Genomic DNA, 25,961 nt, shown 5'->3' with positions numbered 1-25,961 from the left:
GCATATACACACAAGTTTAATGTGTGGCTTGATGTGTGTGACATGACATGGCACTGTATCACTCCAGACACACAGACTGACAATACCAACGATTTAACATTTTGCTCGCTTCCCCTCCCCCAGGATGTTTTTTTTTTCTGTTCATGGTGATATTTTCCAGTTTCCTGTAGTCACCAACGTCCCACCAGACCCCTACCACCATACCAACTCACTGCCAGTCATCACAACCCACGCTTCTAGTGCATGTCATGTCTAGAGACATTTGTTATTGTTCAACCTTGGCTTTATTAGCTCAATGTTTTTTGTCTAGAACTTATGTTTGTCTAGTAACTGACCAGGCTTATTGCGAAACCCAAACAAACTATCCATACCTAAAGCTTTAAGTTATTAGCAAGGGGAAAAAAAGCAACATCAACAAGAAAAACGTAAATATTACTTTTTTAAAAGACAACTGACCTCCTATATGCAACTTATAGAGCGATTTGTTTTTCTCTTTAAAATTAATGAATGTTAGATTTAAAAAACAATGGAACATTTTCTTACCCCACTCCCTCCCCCTTCTCCCCTAGACAGAATCCTGATAAAGCGAATGTATAGATCTAGTAGGCCTACACTTTATAAGAATCCAACGATAAGCATTTAGGTCTAGACTTCAAAGACGATGCGCAAAATTGTCCAGAACATTACTTTATTAAACTCTTGAATCAATAAAGCCTTACATTCGGAAATTCCCGAACGCGTTAGTCCTTTTAAAACCGATGTTGGATCTAGACCTAAAATCCTATATATAGATCTCTAGCCAAATTTAAATTTATTTCATTTTTTTTTTACTTGGAAAATGATAACTGTCAAACTCGAGTTTTCCCCGTGTGGCCAGCGAGCAAGTAATTCTTTTCTCAGCGATATACATCAACTGTTACATCTAGGAAAATCGTTGGGTCGCTTTTGAGATCAGCTGCCCAGGTTCCTGGATCCAGGTTCTACGAAGGAGTGACTGGGATAGAGGTATTATAAATATAACACAAAGCTTAAAATATTTTTAATAAAGTTAATGTTCATACTCAATCCCAGTTGTGTGCATTTTCATTTTGAAGATTTACAGTTGGGAAGAAACAAGTAATAATTAAAAAAAAAAAAACAATGTATTATTTTATGTTTATAAAATCGGATCACATCAGCTTGGATTGGTTCTGATAGGATCGAATCGGGTTTGATCGGATCGTCATTGAAAAATAAAACATTCGCGTCATTAGTTCGACTCTTTATCAATATCGCTGCCAATTTCGGGAATTTCCAGACTTTTTAAACAGCCTTTTCAATGCACTCATGAAGAGCTATGTTCAAACTTATAGTAGGAATTAAACAAGAAGAAAGAAAAAAAAAGAGAGAGAGAAAGAGAGAGGTGGGGGAACCTTAAAAAAAACGTTAAAAAAAGAAAAAAAAATGGAATAGATTTTGAAACAAATAGACGAAATAAAAAGGTAAAGCACGTAAACGTTAAAAAAATAGTTCGCTTTTTTAAATACATAGCTTTTTACTACTGGATACACAAGAAACTCTATTTATCTAAATACACCATAGATCGATCTATAAGAAAATTAATTTTATACCTTTGTTTAGAAACCAGTACACTGTGAGGAAGTCACTATATGAACATAAGTTTAAAGTGACTTTTTTTGGTTAGCTTTGTTGAAATCAATCATATAACTAGCTTTTACACAGGCTAAGACCTTATTGCGAGTATAACCATTGAACACGCTTTCCCCTTTCGTCTTATAATACGCTGTAATTTATAGTGCATTTAATTTATCAAAAAGTTTTTCACCTAGGTACATAAAACACTGACTCATAATCTTCCAATCATCTTCATCAAATTCAAAAACAAAACCTAATAAAATTCTCAGAAAGACACAAAGATGAAGGCACGTTTCTTGTTCCATATGCTAGGACAAAGTTATACAAATACTCCTTCTTCCCTGGTGCTTTTAGAACATGGAATGTGTTGTCTGAATCAGCCAGGAAAACTAGGACTTGGCAGAATGTAAGTCACTGATTAACATGCATGACTAGATTGTCCTTGGGACACGCGTAGGACGTAATCATCTTCTTTTTTGAAGTAACGTCTGTATTATATGAGATAAGAAACAAACGATGAGAGCAACACAGTGTGTCTGTGCGTGCGCGTGTGTGTTTAAGTAAAAAAAAACAACAACTCACGCAACATTTCACTAACGTTTTGTTCATTAGATTATTGAAATGTTTAAAGACGCATCCACCATAAACAAGTTAACAGCAATTAGTACGAGTGCCACGGCTGCTGACACCCCGTGCTGTCAATAATAATGTCCTTTCATTGAGTATCCGCATATATCATATACCACAATGCAACAAGCCAAGTCCCCTTCTCCTAGCATTGCTTTAGATACATTCGAAAGTATCCCAGCATGCCTACAGGACTTAGCATGGGGTGACCCAGATCTGTTTTGTGATGCAATGTTAAGTGCTCTTCATGATGTGATGAGGTAACACTAGAACCACAGGTTTTTGGCTTTAAGTTTATTCTTTAGATGTAATTTCTAGATCTGTCCCAGAGCGCATGTCGCTGTGTTCCTTTTTTTTTTCCTCTTTTGGAATTGATGGGAGACTTTCATGTTCGGTCATCTGATAAATGAATTGGTATCAACATTGATTTCGTTCCATTCGCACCAAGCTTGGCTGCAGATGCTCTCAAGCCTGTAAGATTATACTTTAAAAAGTTGTGTCTCTACAGTTCAAGTGTATCCGTAAGTATGGAGAAGTCGCTTCTGGTTTTGATGAATACGTTTTACAATAAAAAAAAAAAAACGTGAATATTTTTTCCCCGTTGCTTTTAATTTATTTCTGTCTATTGCTCCAACCCACCTGTCACCCCCATCTCTCTCTCTCTCTCTCTCTCTCTCTCTCTCTAGCCTGGAAACACGAAACAAATAAATTTGTTTTATCAGAACTACACAATTTGTTGACTAAGACATTTAAGCTTACTGGTAAATACTGGCATAAATGTGCATCATTCGATTGTTGCCATCTGAATGTGATAAGATACTAGCCTACATTGGAGTCAAAATGCTGCAGTAGTACAATATATTGTCATGATAAGACACCAGTCTACTTAAGGTGTTACAATTAGGGATTACTCGTCTCTCTTGTTGTGTTTGCAGCCTGTACAGATATAACCTGCAGCCTGTACAGAGATAACCTGCAGCATATTAAGAGATAACCTGCAGCCTGTACATATATAGCCTGCAGCCTGTACAGAGATAATCTGCAGCATATTAAGAGATAACCTGCAGCCTGTACATATATAGCCTGCAGCCTGTACAGAGATAATCCGCAGCATATTAAGAGATAACCTGCAGCCTGTACAGAGATAACCTGCAGCATATTAAGAGATAACCTGCAGCCTGTACATATATAGCCTGCAGCCTGTACAGAGATAATCTGCAGCATATTAAGAGATAACCTGCAGCCTGTACAGAGATAACATGCACGTTCTAATAGAATTTTGTTTTAGCACCAACCAATCGCCTGTTTAATGAGATGGTTATTAAGACATTTTGTTAGAATTCGAAGTTCAACAGCATTACTGTCATTACAGAACAATCCAGTGTAAAAGTTGTTTTTTTATTACATCGTTCTACATCATACACTTTTTGTATGTTTAAAAAAGTAAGTAAAGTTTCCCTTTCAGACTTAGCGATCTATGGGGCAGATGATGTTAAGGTCATCTGTTTCTGTAGCCAACGGTTAACGGTGTCATGTGGTCAGCACAACGACCAACAGCCTTAACTTTCCCCAACTAAAGCTAGGTACCCATTAAGAGTTGGGTGGACCCAGGGGCGCCATAAAAATACAGAAATTCAAAATCCCAATCTTCACTGAGATTCGAACTCAGGACCCCAGGTTCGGAAACCAAGCGCTTAACCACTCAGCAACCGCGTCCCCACCTTTGAAAGTTTAGTGTCTTGAAAATAATTATAGTCAAGAGCCCCCCCCCCCCCCCCACCTCTCTCTCTCTCTCTCGCCCCGTTCAATACCAATCATCTGTAGAGGTGAGGGTCGAGACAGACTGTATTTCGTCATCAGTTGCGATATGGATCTACATCAATCATTGGGAGTAATCATACGTATGTCTGAGCTGGTGTGTGTGCTGCTTGTTTCTATTGATCTCATCTTACTCATGAGGTTACACAGAGAAATAGTGTCTCGCTATGGCATCCATTAGATAGGATGCCGATCAAAGTACGGTGATTTCAATGTCTCGTAAACCAGCAGATTTCTAAGCAGAGGTGGACTTGGTGTCAAAATAGGCCCGGGCTTTTCTATACCATTCGGCCCACACATTGTATATCATATGATGGACATCCAAATTCTAGGTCTACCTGTCCTCAAAGTGATTGTGTTAAGTTTGATAATGTATCTATAACTGTAAGCATACAGTGAACACTAAATCCTTATACGATGCTTATAGGTTTCTTTTTAATCGTTTATTGTGTAGGCCCTTAAAGGATGGAGCCTACTATAGGCACTGTGAACGCACGTAGAGCAATTACTATTACACTATTTATTGTGTAGGCCCTTAAAGGATGGAGCCTACTATATGCACTGTGAACGCACGTAGAGCAATTACTATTACACTATTTATTGTTTAGGCCCTTAAAGGATGGAGCCTACTATAGGCACTGTGAACGCACGTAGAGCAATTACTATTACACTATTTATTGTGTAGGCCCTTAAAGGATGGAGCCTACTATAGGCACTGTGAACGCACGTAGAGCAATTACTATGACACTATTTATTGTGTAGGCCCTTAAAGGATGGAGCCTACTATAGGCACTGTGAACGCACGTAGAGCAATTACTATTACACTATTTATTGTGTAGGCCCTTAAAGGATGGAGCCTACTATAGGCACTGTGAACGCACGTAGAGCAATTACTATTACACTATTTATTGTGTAGGCCCTTAAAGGATGGAGCCTACTATAGGCACTGTGAACGCACGTAGAGCAATTACTATGACACTATTTATTGTGTAGGCCCTTAAAGGATGGAGCCTACTATAGGCACTGTGAACGCACGTAGAGCAATTACTATTACACTATTTATTGTGTAGGCCCTTAAAGGATGGAGCCTACTATAGGCACTGTGAACGCACGTAGAGCAATTACTATGACACTATTTATTGTGTAGGCCCTTAAAGGATGGAGCCTACTATAGGCACTGTGAACGCACGTAGAGCAATTACTATGACACTATTTATTGTGTAGGCCCTTAAAGGATGGAGCCTACTATAGGCACTGTGAACGCACGTAGAGCAATTACTATGACACTATTTATTGTGTTTGCCCTTAAAGGATGGAGCCTACTATAGGCACTGTGAACGCACGTAGAGCAATTACTATGACACTATTTATTGTGTTAGATCAAAGTAGTATTGCACTGTAGAGTCAGTAAAAGATTTTTTTTTTAAACACGGCCCCTTATAAAACCTTTAACAATCATAGTGGCATCCATGCGGCCCTTTTGGTGCCCCTACCAGCCCATTTGCCCGAATGCCCATATAGCCAGTCCGCCCATGTTTCAACGTCTTGTAAACCTGCTAGATTTCAACGTCTCATAAACCTGCTAGATTTCAAAGTCTCATAAACCTGCTAGATTTCAACGTCTCATAAACCTGCTAGATTTCAACGTCTTGTAAACCTGCTAGATTTCAACGTCTCGTAAACCTGCTAGATTTTTACAATTCTGTACTGCATGTATAATCGTAGTCAGGTTCTTCGATATTGGAACTGTTGATCTATGCGTTAATTTTGTTTTCTGTTTCTGTATTCTGAATACCTTTCCAAATGTGCAGGAACTTCGTACACACAAAAAATGATGATGCTGGTGATGAGAAATGAGTCCAGACCACACCTGTGAGGAGGGAGTAGTGCAAACATCATGTCCCTGGCCAGAGATCTGCGTGAGCAATATTTACTCTTCACCTTCTGAATGATGAGTACACTTGGGCCTACCTGTCAGTACAAGAGTATTGTCTTTCACCTCTCCACCCGTCCCCCTCCTGTTTGTTTCATCAACCCGTCTAGAGAGTTTGTACTCGTGGGTTTCTCAGTGTCTAGCACTTTGACCTTTAACGGCCCATTGTGATTACGATATATAGTCTATTCCGGTTAATCGAACCACGTAATCATCTCTGTTCTAATAAACATCTGGTCTTTTTCGCTAATTTTCTGTTACACAGTGGCTACCGGTACATTCGGATTTCGCCCGAATAAAGGGTAGGTCCGATTAACCGGTGATCTGATTACCCGGAATCGATTGCATTATGTGAGCTTAGTTTAAATGAAGGGGAAAAACCGATATGAAAAGACTTAGACCTATACACTCCTATAATGAAAGACAGGTAGGTGTTTTGTTAGGATTTAAATCATAAATGCATTCTATAAACAAGATAAACAGAAGATACACCTCTTGTCTGTCGACTCCCTGAAACGTAGACCCTAACTTCACTATGCTATCTATTTGTTTTCTTTTATACGGTAAACAAATTAAGCATCATTGAAAGCTTTCAGGTGACGAAAAAGGAAAACAAACAACATGTGAAGTTTGACAATGCTATTTGTCATAAACACACCATCACAATATTAAGGGATGAACTATAGGTTCGGGGAGTCTCAATTCGTTGACTATTTCCTTTGGTTTCAGTTCCAAACTAAACAGTATGTAAATGCAGTGTGTTTGGCTTTAATTCATAACTTGTTAGAGAATTGTCCAAAGTGTATATAAACGTTTAATACAAGATCTAATAGTAGTCTTAGTACAGTATTTTTTTTAGCACAAGCTTTAGTCACAGGACGGACGTAAAAGTCAGGGGGGTAAAAAAAAAAGTGCTTTGCATAAATATCACTGAGTTAATTTTTTTTTTTCAATTGTTAGATTTTTAGATTATGGAGTCAACTGTCCTATCAAAATTCCTTTTGCAAAGTCCAAATTATTCGTTTCACGTGTATGTTTATTCCGTTGGCATACAAACTTAAAGTAAGAGAAAATACAAATATTGATTTAGTTTGTGTGTATGTGTATTGAACGGTGCTTATTTTTTAAAACTACACGTGTGTCACAAACTACACGTGTGTCACAAACTACACGGATGTCAGTGTCATCCAGCCATGATTTGAAATGATGACATTGAATTCTTGATGTTCGTCATGCCAGACTTGGCAGCGAAGCGTGGAGACAGTTTAGTCATTGGTTACAGATATAGTGTAGAAAAACTGAGGGGCTTAGCGGTCACTGTAACCTTTTCCCGTCCCCCCATGAGCAGACATTAACACGGCTACCAAAACTAATAGAGTGAGACGGGTTCTTCTTCTTTCTATTGTCCTGAGAGTCGAGTCTAAGACTCTTGGAACTCTGGGCCTATGGAAGCTTGCCTCCATCTGTTTGTCTTAACAAACATCTGACTGGGAAAGATCCAAGCAGATGTAAATTATTACATTCCTATTACCGAAGGCTCGTATTCCAAGACGCTCGGATTAGAAACGAGGCCAAAGGCCGAGCACACCGTGGAAACTCCCCCATATTCCTTCTCTGTATCAAATCAGCCGTGCAGGTGTCCGCCATAAAATCGGGCCCTTTGGAAACGGTGTGTGGATAGCGAAATGTTTGTTGGGACTTTCTTCCATCCTCGCCAGTGCAATGGGCTCGGTCACCCCAACGGGGGTTATTTTTTGCTTCACATTTTCTTAATCGTCTCCTTCTATTTGTCAATAACTGTTTCCAGCCAGGCGGGAAAAAATGTGATTTAACTTTTGTTTTGAGTTTTGACTTGTGGTTTTGACTGTAACGAAATTGTGACCAATTAGATTTAGTAGGAATTGAAAACCACATTTTCATGACTGTTTAAACGGGCTGCCTCTTTACGCCCCTATTAAAAATATTCTTAATTATTAATAACAAAGTTCTTGATCTTAAATAGAGTGAACAAGGAGATAAATGCATTGGTCAGAGACGATTCTAATAACCAGCTAACTTACCCACCCCTTCTTTAAGCACCTTCACACGAATTGGAATGCCGCCCCATACATCATCAGAGACTGCGCCTCTGAAAGGGAGTTGGCAACAGATGAATTACAGACAGTTTAAATTTAAGGTAGATTTCAATGGAATGCTGAGAATTTTATTACGAGCGCTGACATTGACCTAGATCTGTAGAATGTACACAGCGTAAATGGCATGCTTACTGTATACAGCACTACAGGAAAACAATACGGTTACATCAGTCATTGAGAAGTGTAGCTGATGTTTGATATAGCAGTTAATCTATATAATCTAACTCCCCCGCCCCCGGACTAATTCCTTTATCAACATGAAGTATGTACTAATTGTTATCAATTGGTTTACAATATTCCACTTTGTTATGAAATGAATTGATCGGTTAAATATAAGATTGTATTGATCCAAAAGAAAAGGTTGTGTGACTTCATTCATAATTTCAATAGTGTTCACATTGCAGTGAAAGTAGATGTCTCACTCATTTTTGGATACCTGCATATTTACAAGTTACATTCCTAAACAAAATACTTAGGCCTTCATATTAAATTGAAATCATTATCAAGTTTTAATTACCAGATCTATTTAGCAGACAACACACACAAAAAATAAAAAAAATGATCCCTTTGTCAATAGAAATGGAGTATGATCGCTCAATAATCATCGGAGCAGACTAGCAGACTATCCAGTTTGAGAGTGATGTCTGATGATGTGGCACACCTTAAATTCCTCTCAATAATGACGACTTGAAAGAAGATCATACATCGGTGATGCTGGAAAGTGTCATCTTCGCAAAGTTTCACACTTTTTACAGTTTCTTATCTAGTTCACATAAAAACTAGATCAATGAACACGTGTAGACGTAGTAAGAAATATATTTGTTTAAAGAACGTCTTTACTTTAGAACTCTTGATGTCATATTTGAAATCTTTCCATAGCTATTACTAGCACAGTATTGGACTACGTCTGTATAAGAAAGCCAAGGTTCAATCTGATGATTGCTGGCTTAGGGTTTTAGTGTCAAATGTTTGTTTGTACTATTTTGTTTACTTGTTTTGAATGTTTCTACAGAGTTGAAAGATAATCTACTTCCTAGTCCATCTTTCCAAACCTCCCGCAGGACGACGGGAGATGGCAGCGAGCAGGATATGAACCCGGAACCATCGAGACGACAGTCCAGGCGCACACCGCACGACCAGGCAGCCATAGTGTTAGGAGGCATAGTTGGATATGATATGATAATAGTATTTTATATGTTTTTATTTTTTTTTTATAGCCAAAAATATCTGCAGAATAAACTAACAAGTCTTTGCTGTGATCTACTTAGATTTCATTATACTGGATGGAATTGAAAATGTCATTGTACCTTGCAATTAAAAACAAATCCTTTAGTCCGTGACATGGACCTATATATCTACATTTTTTATATGGTCTTCAGTGCAGTTAATAAGTATAATGTTTTAGGACTACGTCTGTGAGTTTTCAATCTAAAGCCAAGCAACGTTATACGCAATGCGTTCAACCACCTTCACCATTTTATTTAATCGACAGGTGCAATATTAACGGTTCTGTAAAAAGTAGCCCCTATCTTCTATCCCAACCATCCCGTGCATCAAGCATCGAATAGTGTCTGCTTGGTTGTCAGTGCTACAGCTAGATTTATATCCCAGATGAATCCGAATGTCTACTAGCTAGCTGCTAGCCGCATGAGACCCCGGGGAGAAGGGGCGGGGGAAAAGGCCATAGGGAATGCACAAGGACTAAATCAGTCAGACGACGGAAGCAGGACACCTTGTTGGCCACTGGCTATTTGCTCCTAGACACACACCACCTGACAGCCACACCAGCACATATGCACACGCGGGTCCGGGGGAGGAAGGGGCTGGTAGTTATGGCGGGAAGACACGGAAGCAAACCACTCATAGTATTAAGCAAACATGGGGCATACAGCAGGTGACATGGCATTGATTTAACGGCCGTGTACCTTAGTCACCCCCCCCCCTTTCCCCTGTCTAGTCTTGTCCAGCCCTTTCTTTTTATTCTCCTGCAAAAGCACTTCTATTACCTCCCCGCCCCTCCCTGAAATGGACGTGCACACGTAAGGTACTTGTCAAAGACCGAGAAAGAAAATGCAAATATGAACAGAAAGGCTAAAGGCTGGATGACTGTTTTGAACAGAGGACAGGGTTCAGGAAGGCTGGCAGTGGAGGCGTTAGATGCAGGGAGAAGAAACAAGGGAGGGGAAGGGGGGCTTAGCATCTATTTGGTTTGTTGAACTGATGTACTGACCACTGGAAGGAGAGAGAGAGAAGAGATATGGTAGAAGAGAAATGAGTTAGATATATAAAGAGAGGAGACAGACAGAATGATAGAAAGAAAGATTGTATGAAATAGTGATTGCGAGAAATAGAGAGAGAGAGAGAGAGTGAGAAACAGATTGGGAGAAAGAAAGAGATAGAGGGTTGCTAGAGAAAGAGAGTTCGAAATAAAATAAGAGAGAGAGAGAGGGTTGCTAGAGAAAGAGAGTTAGAAATAAAATAAGAAAGAGATAGAGGGTTGCTAGAGAAAGAGAGTTAGAAATAAAATAAGAGAGAGAGAGAGAGAGAGAGAGAGACTGTGATAGAAACAAAAAAGAGTCTCAGACATTTCTGTTGTGTCCTTCTTAAAACCTATGGAAATGGGGGGGGGGGCGGAAGGTTGGAAAGGGAGGGGAAATGGGTGTCCTGAAACAACACGTGCAGAACACCGGACTTTGTTTTGACAGGACACAGTAATAAGGATAGAACTGACCGAGTGACATGATGACAGTCCCACATAGCAGTCACGTGACCATGGCACATTGAGTTCTGGCAATGATAGTCAGCCTGTGTGAGAGGAAAGGGTAGCTCATATCTTGGGGGGGGGGGGGTGAAGACAAAAAAAAAAACGAGGAGGGATTCGTGTGTAAGAAGCGTTGATGAATAGAATATACAGGATGCTAAAGTGATTTAGGGGGGCGCGGTGGCTGAGTGGTTAAACGCTCGGCTTCCGAACCTGGGGTCCTGGGTTTGAATCTCGATGAAGACTGGGATTTTGAATTTCGGGATTTTTAGGGCGCTCCTGAGTCCATCCAACTTTAGTTGGGGAAGGCGGTTGGATCGTTGTGCTGGCCACATAACACCCCGCTTGTTAACCGTTGGCCATAGAAACAGATGGCCTTAATATCATCTGCTCCATAGATCGCAAGATCTGAAAGGGAAACTTTACTTTACTTTTACATACTAAAGTGATTTAATCACAGATCATCCGTGTCGGTATAACATCGTTACCACGTCGTTACATTTTCTGGTCAAAGTTCTCAGATGTATATGCGGGAGAGCTTTACTTGTGTCATTCCTAGGATTTACATCTAACGCATCTCTTCTCAGTACCATACGCCTCTGTCCTAAACCTGCCGCGTGACGGTACGGTCAACACGTGCATAGTCTGTCACTCAACAAGACTCATGTCTCTACCTATCAAATAGACCACATACCCACACATTATTTTTTTTTAATTGTCCAAGAGTGATGCCCCGCCCTACACTTTGTTTCTATCCCGTGATGTCTTGAGCAAGTGTTTCTCGTGCGTATAGATTGGCCAAGCAACGACTGGACTTGTCAATAGTCTATCGAGTGAGTTGTGGAATGTGTTCAATAAAACAGGCCATGTATTTTCCTAAGCTGACACACGCGTAAACTATTTTTGACGAAATACGTCTAAGGAGAGCATTTTTTTTTAAAATGCTTTAACAATCCAAGTCAATCTACGTCTATTGGGATCCACTTTCTCAAGTGGTTGGGACTTACAAAGTCCAGCTTCCAGCTTCAATACTAACAGACGGTTGGCGTCTTTCAGCAGACGTTTCAGATCAAATCAACCAATCAATGTGCTACACGGTCAACTCACAGTTACTATAAATAACCGTTATGGTAGCGTCGCACGCAAGTTCTCGGTTTTCCCATTTCCGGATGATTTTTTATGGGGATTTCCGCTAAGTTTTCTTTAGATGAGGGATTGTTTTCATTAAGTACATTTGTATACAGCAAGAAGTTGTTTTCATTTTAATATATGAGCTATTGTTAGTACATATTTCGCTTTATCTTATACCATTGTTTTTCTTCAAAGAATTTCTAAGCTAAAAACAAAAGCCAAATTTCTAAACTTTTCCATAGATAGGGCTTTTTTTTTTAGGGCTATCTTAAAATGCGGTCAGCTTTCAGAAAAATAATTTTTGACATGTCTTTGCAATACAACGCTATAGAAGTTGAATTCGTCCAAGTTTGCATGCATGCTAGCTAGTTGAAACTAGTCTCTCCGACCAACAACATACCTGGCACAACTGGGCTGCTTATCAGGGTTGATAAAGTGGTTTAGCTGTTAATCCTTGTTTTGTTTTTTTTTAAGTTAGGCACCCTAGGATGTTTGATTTTTCTGTGTAATTAAAATTCTCGGGTTTGATAAATGGAAATTTGCAAGGTATAAAATTAACGGCCGTTGGAAACGAAAATAAAAAAATCTCCCTGGGCGTGACCAAAAAAGCATTTTTAACAAGATAAAACGCAGTAGGGCTATTGATATCTCATTAACAAACGATGCTTTTCTTGTTGTTTCTTCCCAAGTCACTGAAGTGAAGTGATCATTGAAACCCTTCAAAACTTTTCTTTCAAAGAATTTTTGTATAGTTCTATGTTTAACGTTACTTTTCACTGATTTGTGTTAATACTTATAAGCCATATACTTTTTTTTTTTAAATAACAGACGATGTTGGACACATTTATTTGACCTTCCGACTCCTCCAAGAAAACACCAACGTCAGCGGATGAGCCCAACATAAACACTAGCTCCTAACTCAACCCTAAGCATTGATGAGCTCAGGGTTGTGGAGGCCAATACTCCTTGAGGCCAGGTCACGTGGTGCTGAGCCTTACTGCAGCTACCCCAATTCAATCAATTGCCATCGACCCACACACGTGTTGGGAAGCCCGTCTGGGGAAAAAATAGAAGAAACTACTCACTCTGATTACCTCAGCCTTACAGAGAGTTGAACAACTCAAATTCCCCGAGACGCAGTTGACTGCTAGAATTAGAAAGAATACTTGACTCCACCATCAATAAATTTTTGTAATCACAAAAAATGGCAAGTTTTGTCTAAACTTGAGATATTATTGCAAACATTTTCTTCACGCAATTATTTGTGTCTTACTTCTCTTTTCAATAATATTTTAAATTAATTTCAAATTGCTCTCTCTCTCAGCTTTTCTTTTCTTTCACAGCGCCAGTTTATATAAACGGAAGACTACCTCAGGAAGATAAAAAAGTAAAAGATTGGAAGGAAAAAGAAAGGAAAAAAAAAAGCTCGCACTAAATGTCAGAATTTTCTTTGAGTCAGCTGACGAAAGATAAATAATCGTCAATGTTTTAATTAGAAAAAAACAGCAACAGACATCTGTCTGGCTTTATTATATCATGAGATTGAAGCCAGGTGATCAATCAAGCATTACTTAAGACACGTAATAACAGGTCAAATTTAAGACAAGTAATAGCAGGTCAAATTTTTTTTTATATGTTTATGACTCAATTACTTTTTATTTTATCGCAAACAAAATAAACGGGAAAATACATTTTGTAGATTCATAAATCAAATTCCCGTTTTTTTTTCGTCTTAATTGTTACTCTATGTGTGTGTGTTACTTCTCAATCTGTTACGCGCTTATTTTAGAACATCTTTTGTACAAGTTACAAAAAAAAAAAAAAAAAGGAAAACGCGAAGCACAGTAATCACATTAAACACATAAAAAAAGAAAAGCCACCTCTTTCAGATCCTGCAATCAATGGGGGGGGGGGGGGGGAGGGTGGTAGATGATGTAAATCTCCTCTGGTTCTATAATCGACGGTCAACTAGGGTATCATGTGGCCAGCACAACGACAATCCCCCAACGTGTCAGTTTGCCGTTAGTGGTGGCAGGAGCGTCCTAAATATCCCAAATCAAATCCCAGTTTTCGCTGGGATTCAAACTAGATACTCCTCGCACATTAATAGAAGACCTTAAATTAATATCCTATTAATATGTTTGATACTCACCTCTCCAATAACAATAATATTTAATCTTTTATTTTTTGTTAGAGTCTTAACCTTTTAAGTCTGGACCTCACATCTTAACCTTTTAACTCTTGACCTCACATCACGTTTTCGAGAAGAGACGAGTCTTTTAAAAAGACAACAAAATTTCGAGATGGGTTTCAAGACTTTATTAAATTATAACGAAAGAAACAAGTTGTTTTCTTTTTTATCATATTTTATCGTATAGAATACAGACTTGTTCAGATGACTGACATAAAAATAGAGTTTATAGTTCTGCTATTTTTTATGAATCAAGATATGCCCAGAAAGATAAAAAAAAAAAATTTAAAAATCTTAACATGGTCTGTTATCAGGATATGTAGACATTCGCCATCAAGTCTGAAGTGTAAGTAGCGTCCTCTGAAGAACTTGTCAAAGTCTATAAGGAGATTGATTTCAAGTGTTTTTTTAATGTTATTGTTTCTGACAACGGTAATCGTGTGTGTCACGTGATAGAGCAACAATGATCCGCCTTTACAAACGTAATGTCTCCAGTTTAGCGCGTTGACTTCTGTGATTAGAATTAAGTTAACGTAGAAAACAACAAAGCTAAAACAGAACAAGAAAAACATAACAAAATACTTAAAAAAAACAACAACAAATTAACAAATCTTATAGTAAGTGTTATTGTATCAATAAGTTTGGATCAGTCATATAATAAAACTTGTAATAGAGCTTAACCAAAAACAATAAATCTGTGGGATTATAAATATTTGTACCAAATATTTTTGTTTAGCGCAATTTCTTGCTTTTAGCTTTCTCAATTCACTATGATCCTATCACTTGTCTGGACCAGTTGGGAAAAGGGATGGGGGGGTATCTGGGTCAAGTTTAAACTCGTTTATTTCCTGAGAAATTCTGAATCGTTTCTGAGAGGAAACATTTGTAGCATAACAGTTAGGATATGGTGGCAGTGAAGCCTTTTGTTTTGTCATCTTGGCGTGTTGCTGGAAGAAAAACTAGGCCTCATCCGATCAACTAGTCATCAGGTGACATCAGATCTGAATGTCATTTCGAGTTTCCCAATCTCTAGACCTCAGTGGGTTTAAATATCAATGTTAAGCCAGTTTATCTTTCATCTGGTTTCAACATAGAAATATCTCGATAGAAATCTACTGTAACGTACTTCCTAACAGAGAAATATCTCGATAGAAATCTACTGTAACGTACTTCCTAACAGAGAAATATCTCGATAGAAATCTACTGTAACGTACTTCCTAACAGAGAAATATCTCGATAGAAATCTACTGTAACGTACTTCCTAACAGAGAAATATCTCGATAGAAATCTACTGTAACGTACTTCCTAACAGAGAAATATCTCGATAGAAATCTACTGTAACGTACTTCCTAACAGAGAAATATCTCGATAGAAATCTACTGTAACGTACTTCCTAACAGAGAAATATCTCGATAGAAATCTACTGTAACGTACTTCCTAACAGAGAAATATCTCGATAGAAATCTACTGTAACGTACTTCCTAACAGAGAAATATCTCGATAGAAATCTACTGTAACGTACTTCCTAACAGAGAAATATCTCGATAGAAATCTAGTGTAACGTACTTCCTAACAGAGAACATTTGTTTACAAATGTGTAACCGCACGACCATAAGTGTCTATATTACTCAATTGGTTTAAAGCCTCAGTTTGAGTTAACGGGAAAACCAATATACAAAAGGTCAACTCAATACTGTAGAACTGTGTGTGTGGTGTCATCCAATCAAAGCAAACATAAACAAACTAAAAGATGTTGACAACATGGGCAGGTGCTAATCGTGAAGATGTGTGATGTTTTTGTCATGTTGTTGTCTTCCATATCTTTGAGAATGATTCAGTGCAAAAGTTTGTTGTTTATACATTTTTTACTGTTTGGTGTCAGATGTAGACTAAATGCTAAATAATAAAAAATAATTAAAAAAAATTAGTTAAGTATGCTTGTGGTATGCGTTCTAGACTGTCATCTTGAAGGTGCCGAGTTCAAACCCTGTTTGCTGCCATCCCCTGCTGTCCTGCAGAAGGGCAAGGTCGTACTAATCTTCAATCCTGAAAGGACGTCAGACACTAACAAGACAACTTCAATGAAAGACAAATATGTGCTATTTTAAGATGCTGATAATTTAGATAATTTGATTGGTCCAAACCAGGGGTTCTCAACCTGTGGATCGCTACCCCCTTGGGGGTTGATTGACCATTTACCAGGGGTCGCCTAAGACCCTCGAAAATATGGATTGTTATTGCCTACTCTTCCATTGCTGTATGTGTGTGTCGGGGGGGGGGGGGGTCGCGGCAGAAAAGGGGGGGGGTGTAAAAAAGGGGTCACCGAGTTGAAAAGGTTGACAACCGCTGGTCCAAACCAAGGGAAATTCAGTTTGATTACAATTGTCAATGAAAATATGATTATAAATAATGGACACCTGAAATGGAGCAGTAATTCTTAGACATGTGTTTAGTTTCATTTGCTATGACTGTTCAAAGACATGAAACGGAAGACACCAATGTATGTGTTAAGCCTAACAGGTCAGGGAGTCGATGAATAATGTTTTGTAATGGCACTAGATGGATTTATGAATGGAGCACTAGATAATAGTGTCATGTTGGAATTTGTTTTTAAAAAGGGCAGAGTTTATGTCATGTACATTCCCTTTGTGAAGTCAACCGTGGAGATATGTCTCTCTTTAGTTTTAAACTGAGACTAGATACGCGTGTACTATGTGTATGTATGTCTAGGTCACTGGCGGATCCAGAACTTTGGAGTGGGGGGGGGCGATTTTTTTCCAAACCCTAACCCTAACGCCCAGTAAACCCTAACCCTATGCATAAACGTGCGTACATCATATATATATATATTCGATATATGAGAATAAAATAAGACTGTTTCTCAATCTTCGGCGAAAAAAAACAGAAAAAAAACCAGTCTTTCTCTTGCAAGCTTGGGGGTCTGGGAGAGCGCTGTAAGCTTCTTAAGTGGGGTTCGGGGCGAAGCCCCGACGCCAAAAGCGTTTTCTTGCATTTTTCACGGCTGAAACGCATTCTCCTGACATCTACAGATCATTACTTATTAGTGGTGTTCGGGGCGAAGCCCCGACGCCAAAAGCGTTTTCTTGCATTTCTCATTGCAGAAACGCATTCTCCTGACATCTACAGCTTATTATTCATCAGTGAGGTTCGGGGCGAAGCCTCGACGCTAAAAGCGTTTTCTTGCATTTTTCACGGCTGAAACGCATTCTCCTGACATCTACAGATCATTACTTATTAGTGGTGTTCGGGGCGAAGCCAAAAGCGTTTTCTTGCATTTCTCACTGCAGAAACGCATTCTCCTGACATCTACAGCTTATTATTCATCAGTGAGGTTCGGGGTGAAGCCTCGACGCTAAAAGCGTTTTCTGGCATTCTTCACTGCAATAACGCATTCTCGTGCCCTACAGCTCATTATTCATTCTATTATAAAGTGCCTTTTGAATAATGAGAAAAATATTCTAATATGAATTAATAGTCCCTTAATACATTGCAAATAAAACCGATTTGTTCTTTGAAAAGATTAGATACCCCACATATTTAGATTAAGGTTTTGAGGATCGCCGCCGAAAAAAAAAATTCGATTAATAATATTCAATAAAATCCTGGCATACATTGTGAGTTATAGTCCTAAATTTATTTAACTAGAAAAATATGAGATAGAGTAAAGGTTGGAAAAAGTCGACTAGGAAAAGATTATCTGGCTTTTGAACTCATCTCAACCGTGACTGTTATATTGAAAAATTTCTCTTGAATTATAACTTTTCCAAAGCAAAGTCTTTCTTAAAATAGTTATGATAAATTCATGTCAAATTACACAAACTCTGTCTGGAAAGGGCAAGGGCGGTAAAATGAAAACTATTAATTCTCGCTCCTTTTTATAATTTCTGCTATTGATTGCATTTTGCATTAAAGAATAGGGGTTGGGCGACTCGATATAAGAATTTACATTATAGCATATATAAATTATATTAGTGACAGATTTTTTTAAATTTTGTAATTTCTTACTATAATACAAAAAGAAAAAGTATTGATTTGTCCGATGGGGGGAAGGGGATTGCATGTATCGCACTTCCACCTGTTTATATTATATAGATATTCGACTAATTTTGTTCACATACTATGATTTCTCCATAAAAGTAGGACCGCCCCCCCCACTCAAAGGGTTTAGATGGGAAGGGCGGTGGAGGTATTTTCTCTTCCCCTTCCATTCGGCCAACAGGTGAACGAAATTATATAAAGACCGGTTAAAATACCAATAACAAGTTTTAATCATATAGATATTTAATTGATTCTGTTAGCAAACTGTGATTTCTACAAATAAATAGGACCGCCCGCCCCCCCACTCGAAAGTTTTATGGTGGGGGGGGGGGGGCGGATTGATGCCATCGCCCCCTCCCGACCCTACCAAATCGGCCAAAATACTAGAAGGGGGGGGCGAAATAATCTAAAAATAGGTTGAAATATAAATAATTAGTATATATTATTAACAAAAGTAATAAATTCGCATACAAATTGTGTGAATTCTATACCATAATTCGTCCGCCCCCCCCCCTTCGGGGGGGGGGGTCGGCCGAGTGGGGGGGGGGGGCGATCGCCCCTACCGCCCCCCCCTGGATCCGCCAGTGGTCAAGACTACGTACAATTCTGAGAGGTTATAGTTGGTCAATGTGTCACAATGTTATGAAATAGAAATAAAACCATTGACTTTATTGATATTTTACAAATATATTTCCTAAAGTATTATAAGATTAACTTGACTCCTTCAGTCCTTGACACGCCTTTTATATATTAGCACAATCTCTGGTCGAATAGATTAATGAGAAATTAATTGTAATTTCAGCAATGACTAGGAGTCGGACCTCTTTATAAGGTGACTTCCTGGTGGTGCGGTTTGCACGCTGGACTGTTGTTCGGATTTATCGATGGTCCCGGGTTCAAACCCTGCCCGCTCCCATCCCCCGTCGTCCTGCGGGAGGTTTGGACTAGGAAGTAAACTATCTTCAACTCTGAAGGAGCATCCGAAACATGTAAAACATTTTACAAACATTTTAAAACATAATTGTTGTTAATTTTATTTCATACCACAAATAACTAGGAACATTTATTATCCCAATTTAGCCTTTCAAAATGTGTTCCTAGTGGCCATAGAATAGGCCAGTATTCTTGTTTTTGCGTTTACCATAGTCTCTGACCATCACTGCTCATATGGAGGAGATGAAATGACTCAAAGGACGTATTTAAATTCGATTTTTAAAAAAATTATAGAACTCTTAGACTTTCATTTTTGGAATCAATGAAGTGACCAGTTGACCACCATACTTAGCATCTTTCTTTTTTTTTTTTTTTTTTGTTCCATTAGAGATGACCATCGAATCGAAGTTAAGTTTTATTTTCTTGCTTTAAAAACCCAACTATGTACTGCAGTGCACAGAAGAGAGTAAAGCTCCTAATTGAAATCTCTCATTCGAACTTACATTTACTGTGATCTTCATCTTGTCAAGAAACTCACTTTACAGGAGCGTCACACTTTGACTTGTCTCCCCTGTTATTTATTTATAGAACACAAGCCACCAGCTGAATTAGATCGATTTAGATTTAGATTATGTAAGATGTAAAGCAGACTCAGCTGTGTAGAATACACTCGCCTAGATAACAGGAACAGTCGTCACTCGAAAATATTTCAACTCGGAACGTGTTACACTTTCAGTTTCTGTTCCTCCATATTGTTTTATCAGGCATACAAAAAACATAGTTCTAGGTTTATTTTTCTTCAATCATTGCATTACAGTTCCCGAAAGAGATAATACCCAGGACTGATAAATCGATTAAGGCTTGATTTTTAAAAAATCTGGGAAAAGAAGTGCTCTATAGTAGTGTCGATAGTACAATAGCGCTTTAGAATAAAACAAACAAAAATAAGATAAAAATACTCTTAATAAGCAAAGCTTATCAATGGGAATAACTCCATATTTAGTGTTATAGAGCTCAATACTGTAAGATTTATTTCCTTTTCCAGTATGAAACAAAATTAATTATTACCACTATTTAATTAACTAATTGGTTATTTAAAAAAAAAAAGATTCATGTTTTGCTTGAAACAAAAAATAATTGTGCAAAGTTAAAACTTATCTGAGAATAGGAAGTGGGAGAAATAACGTGTTCAAAACTTGTACCAGACAGACCGACAGACAGACATGTTTTGTAAAAAGTTCCGTTTAGTAATATTTTATGTTTTATATTACACTGTCATCAATGACTTCGAATTCCCGCAAGAACTAAAGATTCATTTGGTCTGTGTAAGAAAGCGTGCGTGATGTAGCCTGAAGGTGTGCGCGAATGTGTGTGTGTGTGTGCGCGCGTGTGCTGCAGTCTAGTCTAAGCGACGCCTTGTTTTCTTGTCACCTCAACACTTTTACCAAAACAAAACAAAACAAAACTACTAATAAAGAAAAACAAAACGAAGAGTTGACTGCTCTATCCCCTCCCTGCAGACATTAAGTCATATTAAATCTTACAGCAAACCCCCCCCCCCCCCCCCAAATTCTGTCGAAGACGTGACTCACCAAACAGTTCACTTCGTGAGACACAGTTTTTTTGTGTTCGTTTGCATATGTCCCAATTCTCTCGGACCTACTTTTGTAGCACTAGGTCAGTGACCTAGTTTGAGCAAGTCTTCGATAAGAAGGGACCCAAGCTGTCAACGTTAATCTTTTAATAAGCTTCAATCTCTCTCTCTCTCTCTCTCTCTCTCTATATATATATATATATATATCATGGAGATGTCCATTTTACACTCCAATAGTCTTTCAATAAAGTCTCTTCTTAAAGTAAGTCTTTTTTTCCCTTACAGATATTTCATGCTCTTTGCATTTTGATTGATTTCCATTACGTGGATTCATCCCACACCAAAACACTGGAAACTCAACAATACAAGTACGTCTGTACTAGGGGTAAAGAGGGGGACATGACCACACCTTCTGCGTGGGGATAGGGGGCGCCAGGAAACACGCCAACTCGAACGGCTCTATCCTCTCATCTCTCCCCATGTCAAGGGCCATTTTTACTTTTTTTTTTTTTGTTTATTCTTTTTTTTTTCTTCCCGCTCAAGTTTTTGTTAAATATACCATTGTCCATTCCTTGCATTCGCAATCTGTTTAGAATAAGAGACCCTACCATTGGTCGTAGATCTAGTCTTGAAACATAGGACTAAATTGGTTACCATTGTTTTACAATAAAAATACATGAATATGATAATAAAGGCCCCTAACAAAAGAAAAAAATTCAACCAACTGGTACCACAGTAACAACGTAAGTCTCAGTAACAACATAAGTCTCAGTAACAACATAAGTCTTAGTAACAACATAAGTCTCAGTAACAACATAGCCAAAGTCTCAGTATTTAACAATGGATCAGCATGAATATGTACATTCTTTCTCCTTTTGACCTATTCATCGTCTTCAGCAACAGATTTTTTTTGTTTCATTTTAAATCTGTTCCTCTGCTTTATTCTGTGTTGCAGTTAACCCTTGTGCTGCCGTTAACCCCTGTGTTGCTGTTAACCCTTGTGCTGCTGTTAACCTCCTTGTGTTGCTGTTAATCCCAACTTTATTATTCAGACTTTTACTTCAAGTGACATATGTGGTAGCGATAATCGTGAGAGCCGTGTTCACGGCCTACATGAGAGATTTACTCAGATATTGTTAGGCTTGGTAGTAAAAGTTAGCAGTAGTTAATACTCTGGATTCTATCTAAAAAGTTGATCTAGATCGAGTAGAGAAGAGACATGTCGGCTTGTGTCTGATATAACGCTGGTAAAAAATGAGAGAATTCCCATTAAAGTAATAAAAGGTTATTTTTTAAATGAAAAAAAAATCATGGACCTCCACGGTCTGACTTTAACATATTGTTTGAAAGGGGGATTAAAAAATACTGAAACGAGAGAGTATAGAGGACAGGAGAGGAGAGAAGCTGGAGAGAAAGGGGGGAGAGAATATTTAATTTGAAGAGAGAAAGGGAGAGAGTAGTGAATCTGAAGAGAAAAATGGAGAGAATAGTGAATTTGAAGAGAGAAAAGGGAGAGTAGTGAATTTGAAGAGAGAAAAGGGAGAGAATAGTGAATTTGAAGAGAGAAAAGGGAGAGAATAGTGAATTTGAAGAGAGAAAAGGGAGAGAATAGTGAATTTGAAGAGAGAAAAGGGAGAGAAGTGAATTTGGTGACAGAGACGGAAGAAAGAGATGTTCGTTTAGATTAATTTTGTAACATATTTCTCTGTGGCTTTGACTTTTATTTGAACTTGGAATTAAGCGAATCCAACATTAGGCCACAATCATAGAAGTACATTGTTATCTGTCTGTCGGTTAAAGTTCAGGGAAGACTCTGAATGTCAATATCAACATGTATGTACTATACAACACAAGAAAGTTAGTTTGTACTTTTGAGATTAAAAAAAAAAAAAAAAGAGACAAATGGGAAGAGATAGTAGAAATCTCTGTGTTTTGGAATGTCAATATTACACGTGGGCCTACATCAATAAGGAAGCGCGGCGGCTGAGTGGTAAAGCGCTTGGCTTCCGAACCGGATGTCCTAGGTTCGAATCTCGTGAAGACTGGTATTTTGAAATTCAGGATCTTTAGGGCGCCCCTGAGTTCACTCAGTTGTAATAGGTATCTGGCATTAATTGGTGAAAAGTATCGGCCAGTTGACACCCTCGTCAACCGTGGGCCATTGCAAAAGATGCCCTTTACATCATCTGCCCTATAGATCGCAGGGTCTGAAAGCGGAACTCTGTGCTTGACTGTAAAACTAAAATTTTCAAAACCTGATTCTAACATCACATTAAATATTGGCGTTATTAATTACATCGTTTGGAGAGAAAGAGAGGGAGGGACAAAGAGTAACAAAAAAAAAAAAAGAAACAGAGAGTGTTTGTGTGTGAGAGAAAGAAACAGAAAGAGTCAGAGAGTGTATGTGAGAAAGAGAAAGAGAGATCTGAGCACCTTAAGACTATGCTTTCCAATGCCATTACAAAAAAGATGCTTGCTGTCTTATTAGGTCCAAAAAAGATGCTTGCTGTCTTATTAGGTCCAAAAAAGATGCTTGCTGTCTTATTAGGTCCAAAAAAGATGCTTGCTGTCTTATTAGGTCCAAAAAAGATGCTTGCTGTCTTATTAGGTCCAAAAAAGATGCTTGCTGTCTTATTAGGTCCAAAAAAGATGCTTGCTGTCTTATTAGGTCCAAAAAAGATGCTTGCTGTCTTATTAGGTCTAAAAATGCTCGACATGCGTTTTGTACATGCGCAAAGACCAATCAAACAACACATGCGCATTTACACATACACACGTACTTAACCACAGTCACTACCCCTTCCTCCCCCCCCCCTCCTGATTTGTAACTACTTTCCTCCCTACCCGTGTTCACAAATCAATACTTTTGATGAACAATGTTGACTCAAGACACAGCAGCTGTAGTGTAGGGAGGGAACGGGGGGTGCTATTTGTTTTGTGGCTTTTTATGATAGGTGAGCGTGTTTGAGAGGGAGAGAGAGAGAGAGAGAGAGAGAGAGAGAGAGAGAGAGATGGTTATACATTACTCTCTATATTCGTCATTTTTATTATTCAATTACTCCCTTAACCCACCAATCGTTTCTCTTCCCCACATGACGCCAATAGAATATTTAACTCTTTCACAATCACTGGCACCCTTCTTAGCCAACAAGCCATAGAATGATAATTGGTTGGACCTTTATCTCAATCAAATCGTCATCATGCTTCGATACTATACAACTCATTAGAGGGAAATGATTCGATACTATACAACTCATTAGAGGGAAATGCTTCGATACTACACAACTCATTAGAATATTAAACTGACAGTCTACGCCCTCATCAGCATCCTATAATGGCTTGACCTCCATAACTTGCTCACCACTGACATGAAACCTTTCCCATAACATTTTGTAAAAACATCTTAATGTCAGCTTTTTCACGTCATCATTTAAACATTTTTTTTAACCCTACCACCAACCACAGTTACGTCAATACAATGGCGGCAATAGAATATTGAAAATATTTTTTAAAAATCACTGGCGCCCTCCTTCACCAGCAAGCCATAGAAATTTATGTTAAGTACCTGTTAGATTGGGGTGGGCTCAGGCCATTCCTAAAAATCCTTTAATTAAAAATCCCACATTTTACCTGGTTTTGAACCCGACACCCCTCGATTCGGAGGCCAAGCTCTTTACCACTCAGCCACCACGATCTTGAGTGTCCTAAAAAGAGCGGGCGGGGGAGGGGGTAAATTACAAAGACCCCCCCCCCCTTTACTTTTAACGTGTTTTCCTGTTGAAACACGCTTAAGAGTGATACATTAGTAACGAGGATAGAATAAAATGTTATCTGATAACTTTGTTGCTTAAGAAATTCCCACATCCACAACCACAAAGACCCTTGTCTTGGTCCCAGCTTTCAAAGCCATCTACATTCTTTATTACTGGAGGTACCTACTTGAAGCATTCACTCCAGTGAGGTATCCACATCTGAAATACCGACCACTACAGCCCAATCACACTTACTCCCAACAGAAACTCACACTCCCACACACACACACACACACACACTCACGATAACTATTAGAGGGTACTTCAGAATCGGGCCCTATATAAAGCGGAACATGGTGAAGAGAGAGAGAGGGGGGGGAGGGAAAGAGCTGTAGGGTACTTAGTGCAAACCCTCTTCCATTCGATAGTGATAACGTTATCTAACGTTAACGATGGTAAATGCGAGGGCGCCAGCTGCCCCTCTGGCCCTCTTTCACTGCATCACATTTCCGACGCCAGTACCGTACACCTCTTTGTCTTTCAAAGAAAGAGTATGGAAGTCGCAAGCTGGACCACTTTTAGGGGAAACATAGGGGGCGGGGGTGTACGGCGCTTTGGTTGGTGTATTTTGGGGTTTAAGGGGGAGGGGGGTACAGGAGGAACCTTTGTGACGCCACAAAGAGCCAAATGTTAGCTTAAGAAAAAATCAATAATAGTAAAAAACCAGAAACAATAAAAGGCTCGCTATCAGTGAGACACTCATAATGAAGTGGTGGTTACAATTAAACAACCAATCTTTTGTTAATAATATTAAGTCCATGATTCGAGTTTTTTTTAAATTATATTGGATTAAGTATGTATAAAAAAAATAAGATGAAAAAATGTCAGGCAAATTTTACTCTTTCTCTTCAGTCAGTCATCCTGTTTCTGTGACATACAATAAAAAGATGTCTCAACTTTTGTATAACAGTGTCCTTGTATGCGTTGATTAGAAAACAAACTGATTGTAGAGAACTAGTTTGTTCATTGAAATTGTCCATCTGAAAATAACTCTTACTTTTCATGACAATGATTGAATTCACTCGTCTGTCTGGTACAAATTTGTGACACGTTAGTTCTCCCACGTTCCAGTCTCGGATCAAGTGGAAACTTGACACAATTATTCAATGTACCTAACGAGACATGAATACATAAAAAAAAAAAAAAAAATTAAATAAGATAATTATATTGTTTGATAATGGCAAAAATGGTAATAAACACTACAATATTGAGATATTTGGCTTTAAATGTGTAGTTCTTCCCATTAGATACGCTCCTTTTTTGCACGTTTGTTTTTTAAACTTTTGCTTGTTTTAGTTGAATCAGCAGCTCGCGAGACTTAGTCTAGTCTTC

At 38.5% G+C, this 25,961-nt stretch overlaps 1 protein-coding gene and 1 long non-coding RNA gene across 3 annotated transcripts in view; one reads left to right on the top strand and one right to left on the bottom strand.

Moving 5' to 3' along the window:
* Positions 1-25,961, bottom strand: part of LOC106054751 (lethal(2) giant larvae protein homolog 1) — a 67,097-nt gene that overhangs the window by 32,779 nt on the left and 8,357 nt on the right. The gene's annotated exons all lie outside the window — the stretch shown is intronic.
* Positions 1,364-13,866, top strand: LOC129924671 (uncharacterized). Its single transcript, XR_008776663.1, has 3 exons — positions 1,364-1,481; positions 5,892-5,999; positions 12,869-13,866. It is a non-coding gene; the product is annotated as an uncharacterized LOC129924671 (long non-coding RNA).

This window comes from Biomphalaria glabrata, chromosome 2 (assembly GCF_947242115.1).
Source record: "Biomphalaria glabrata chromosome 2, xgBioGlab47.1, whole genome shotgun sequence".
Lineage (NCBI taxonomy): Eukaryota > Metazoa > Mollusca > Gastropoda > Planorbidae > Biomphalaria > Biomphalaria glabrata.
This window is presented reverse-complemented; position numbering and strand designations above follow the sequence as displayed.